This window comes from Echinops telfairi, unplaced genomic scaffold (assembly GCF_000313985.2).
Source record: "Echinops telfairi isolate 266 unplaced genomic scaffold, ASM31398v2 ScPeMD7_7453;HRSCAF=8491, whole genome shotgun sequence".
NCBI classification, from domain to species: Eukaryota; Metazoa; Chordata; class Mammalia; order Afrosoricida; family Tenrecidae; genus Echinops; species Echinops telfairi.
In genome coordinates, this window is record NW_022111353.1 from 1,584,627 (window position 1) to 1,589,570 (window position 4,944).

The 4,944-nt window shown below is 43.2% G+C and overlaps 1 pseudogene; it reads left to right on the plus strand.

Moving 5' to 3' along the window:
• The first annotated feature begins 910 nt into the window (after nt 1–910).
• LOC101640875 lies at nt 911–1,829 on the plus strand (annotated as a pseudogene).
• The last annotated feature ends 3,115 nt before the right edge of the window (nt 1,830–4,944 follow it).

Sequence of the window (4,944 nt, forward strand, 5' to 3'; positions counted from 1 at the left end):
ACCAGCCTGCGGAAAACAGGAAGAAAAACAACAACAGACATTGGGGAGTTTTCTGTTCAAGTCTTGAGTTACCACTGAGAGGAAAAGAAAATGATTTGAAGCGAATAGAGTGAAAAAGCAGGTCCTGGTGGTGTAATGGTTACACGTTGGGCTCCTCACTGAAAGGCCAGCGGTTCGAAACCACCAGCAGGAAAATAGGAAGAACAACCTCTTTCCCTTTCCCTCCTGCAAAAAGAATGAGTTCCCAGACTGGTTCAGTGACTTGTGTGCATACACACTCACATACACACATGCTGTAAAAAGGTGCAATGCAGAGTAAAGTATCTAATAGGGCACTTCTAGCCACAGCCTCGGTTACTCTCACCAAATGATGTTTATTTTCCTGAAGGGTCTCTGGGTAAGAAGGTGAAGGAAGATTCTGATTTAGCTGTGAATGAATGTTAATTGGCCTAATTGTGATTGCCACCCTGCTGGGTACATAATCCGCCATCTCTGAATCATAGGGGACATTCTCACTACCAGCACAGGAGAAGAACAAAGAGTAGAGCATGTCCTTTGGACCCGGAGATCCCTGAATAGTAAATGCCCTTGATTTAGGAATGGTGGGACTTCCCAGCCCACAGAGCAAATAAAGCTGAGTGCTTTGGGGCAGGGGCTGTGCCTGTAGAGTGAGATGACTCCAGACAATTAAATGCAGAAGCTGGGTTTGCTGACCCATGGAGCTGGAGCTGCCGGCCTTCAATCTAGGGCCTGTGTTGGCTGAATTCTTTATCAAGCATCGTATTCTGTAAAATCTCTGAGTTTGGAAGTTACATAAAACAATAATATTCTCCCTCAAAATATCTTTTTGTCTTGGAAATGAAATCTTCCTAAGGACTAAAGTTCCATGTATTACCTTATCTTTTAAGTGATGCTGAATCAAACCTCAGTCACTGAGTTTCTCCTCCTGGTAGTGACAGTTATTCAAGATCTGTGGCCCTTTCTCTTCGTGGTTTTCCTCACCATCTATTTGATCAATGTGGCTGGGAATGGAGCTATCCTGATGATTGTCATATGTGATCCCAAACTCCATTCACCTATGTATTTTTTTCCTGGGAAACCTATTGTGTCTAGATATCTGCTACTCCACCGTGACACTGCCGAACATGCTCGAGAATAGCCTCTCTGCAAACAAAGCAATCTCCTTTGTGGAATGCATCAGCCAGCTTCATTTCTTTCATTTCCTGGGCAGCACAGAGGCCGTGCTGTTGGCTGTGATGGCCTTTGACCATTTTGTGGCCATCCGCAAGCCACTTCATTACACTCTCATCATGAATCATCAGCGCTGTACCCAGATGGCTGGCACTATCTGGGTCATTGGATTTTCCCATGCCTTGCTGCACTCCATAATGACCTCTAACTTGAAGTTCTGTCGTTTCAACCACATCCATAACTTCTCCTGTGACAATAAGCCATTGTTAGAGTTAGCCTGTGGGAACACTGAGCTCAATGAATGGCTGTTCAATACTGTTACAGGGACTATTGCTATGGGCTCCTTTTGTCTCACACTTATCTCCTATTTATATGTTATCCTGTACCCCTTCTTCAAGACCCGTTCTTGCAGCATGCTTCAAAAAGCATTGTCCACATGCACTTCCCACTTCATGGTAGTTACTATTTTCTATGTTCCTGTTCTAGTCACCTATGCTCATCCTTCCTAAGGCAACTCCATGGACCTGGAAAGGGTCATTGCCATCATGTACACCGTTGTCACCCCTGTGCTAAACCCAGTAAACTACACTTTGAGTAACAAGGATGTAAAGAGGGCCCTGATCAGGGCAGTCAGATAGAAACAATGACTGAAGGAGTGGAGAGAATTCTTAAGCATATATAGTAGTCAATGAGAAAATCGAGTGTGGAATTTATATTGCTTCTCCAATCGTTTAAGATGTATGTAAAAGAAATACTGAAATAAGGAAATGAATAGGAAAGTCCAGCCAGTAGGTAAAGGAAATATAAACAAATTGGATAATAGCTGGAGAATCCTCATGGTGATAGGTACTTAATGTACCAGTTGATGTAACTGATATGTCATAAATTCTACTGTGTTGATGTCCAAAATCATCTGGAGAAATATGCCTATATTAGTCATGTAAAGCATATATGGATAAGATTTAGATTTGTTTACTTTTGCGTTCCATTTAACACATTTAATGAGAACAATAAAATTATTCCCTTTTTGTATTTTGGAGATTTTCAATTAGAGCTATGACTACTTAATTGTAAAATCAAATGTTAACTCATATAACTTAGACTGAATTCTAGAGAGATGTGTCATGATTCCATGATCACCAAATAATGAGACAAAAATTAAAACAAATGAATTACAACCACTAATCAACAGAAATGAAAAACGAATAGTTTATCTAAAGAGTTCTGCCCATCTATCTTCAGAAATATTTTTTTCATACTCAACTGTCCAAACTCTCAAGGATGATATATGTAAAATATCCTTAAAACTGGACTCAAGGGTGGAGCTGGGAGCGAGGTGGGGAAATGAGGAGCTGATGCCAGGGCCTTAAGTGGAGAGCAAATGTTTTGAGAATGATGAGTGCAATGAATATACAAATGTGCATTATGCAATTTATGTATGTTTGGATTGTGATAAGAGCTGTATGAGCGCCTAATAAATTTTTTTTAAAAAGTGGAATCAAATGGTGAGAAAAACCCCAACAATGCTTTCTAATCCCTTGTGAAGCTTTTCCTTCATTTAATCACAGTGACTTTCAAAACTTTCTATACTTTTCTTTTGTTTTTCTAATTATATGACTCTTTATAAAGATTAAAGTATGATTGAAAACAGGGGAAATATAAATAATTCATCAAAATTTGTTTAGTTCTGTCTTTCCTTGTCACAAATTCACACAAAGTGAAAGCAATGAAGTCCTAGTTCCTAGGGTGAATTAAATGACCAGTACCCTCCCTAAGTTCATAGAAGTATCTGCTTTTCCTAAAGGGACAGTGAGGTGAAAGCATGCATAACTTTGCAGAGAGGCAGAGAAAACTATGGGAAAAGATTTTAAATTAGTGGAAGTAATACTACTCAAAATCTACATTCAATTTTGCAAGACAGGATAAAGGAGAAGTTAGAAGGTAGGGAGTGGAAGAGTGATTGAACATAATCTGGGACAGAGACCCAAATTACTTCTGTCAACAATGGGACATACCTTCACAGAGGGGTCACAGGGAAAGCATGAGTCAATCAGGGTACAGTAAAGCACCAATGAAACACACAACACTCCTCTGATTCCTTGAGGTTTCCTAAGCCTCTACTATCATGACCCCAGTATGACACACAGAATCCAAAAACAGGAATGGGAGTAGTGATACCAGGAGGGTAGGAAAAAGGTGGGTAGATGAGGTGAGGAAGGGGGAATTTATTGCGATGATCAACACATAACCACACACACACCCACACCCCGGGAGACAAATAACAGAAACCACGGGGGAAGGGAGGCAGCGGTCAATGTAAGACAGGAAAAAAACACCCATATATATATAATTTATTGAGGGCTCACTAGTGTGAGGTTGGGGAGTGATTGGGGGAAAAAGATGAGCTCAACAGTGTAAGGTAGTCAAGAGGTGCCAGAAACCAAATCAGTCGAATTAGAACAAACAGGCTTTACTGGGGAGAATACCCAGCCTGGGCGAAGTCCCATAGTCCACAACGTCCTGGCTGGGGGAGTCGCACCCCAAGGTGTAGGGATGTTGTTATATGGCCAGGGAACATGTGACTGGCCTGTCTTGAGTCCATGTAAGGTAAAGTAGTCAGGGATTGGGAGATACAGGTATGTCAGGGTTTCTGGAATGTAAGGTGTCTTGCTGGTTTCGGGTGTATTCGTGCCTGGTTCAGAGTGGTGGGCCAAGAACAAAGCAGGAACTGAGCCAAACAGGCCATGCCAGGTGCAGGCACTGAGCCAAATGGGCCTTGCCGGGTGCAGAGCTATGGGTCGAGAACAAAGCTGGCAATTAGCTCACTCTGGTCCACTCCGCAGGTATATGTGGGACATTGAAAGTAACTCACTGCTAGTTGTTTCAGCTAGCTCTCTGGTCAGCGCCGCACGGGTGGGGGAGATTCAAGGTCACTTGCTGCTAGAAACTGGCCTGGTATTGATCCAGCCATACAAATAGAAAGTAAAAGCCTAGAAAATAATGATGGCAACATATGTACAAATATTCTTGATACGAGACTTCTGGCAAGATGACAACTGAGTAAAACATACCAGAGGACTCCAGCACAGGAGAGTTACTAAGAGGAAAATTCCACACTGCCGGGTTGCAGGAGGAGCATCATGAAGATAAGTAGAGACAGATCCACTAGGTTTTGAGGAGCTTGGGGGTTTTGGTTTACTACAGTGGAGGCTGGCTAGGGTTTGACCTTAGCCCCACCACTGTCTTGGCTGGAGCTGGAATCATTTGGAGCCGGCACACATGCTTTCTCTCAACACAGCCACAGCTTGCCAACACCTCAGGGCATGGTTTAACCCCTCCAGCAACACGTTCAGGGATCTGGACCAAGCTATATTGCTACTTTTGTTTCCCTGTCTTCTCTCTGGCCCCCTACAGTCTCATTGCTCTCAGTTTTGTAGGTTTTTTCTTCTTCCCTTTTCTCTCATATGTCACTGCCAACCTCCAGGTCACTCCTCTTGGCCTAGGGCATTTACCCAGGCCCTCCATTAAGCTGGGAGAACTCCAGCCTCTGTAACATAACTTGAGGCAGGGGAAATGCCGCCCACCTTCTGCAAGGGGAAATCCCTCCTGCCCATCCTTTACAGCATTTAACATGTGGCTTGGGAAATCATGCCCACCTTGTTCCAGGGGAAATCATGCCTCTGTGGCTAGGGGGATCCTACCCGTCCTCTGTGGCCCATGGAACTGAGGGAACTTCCTCCAACCTGCTGTAGT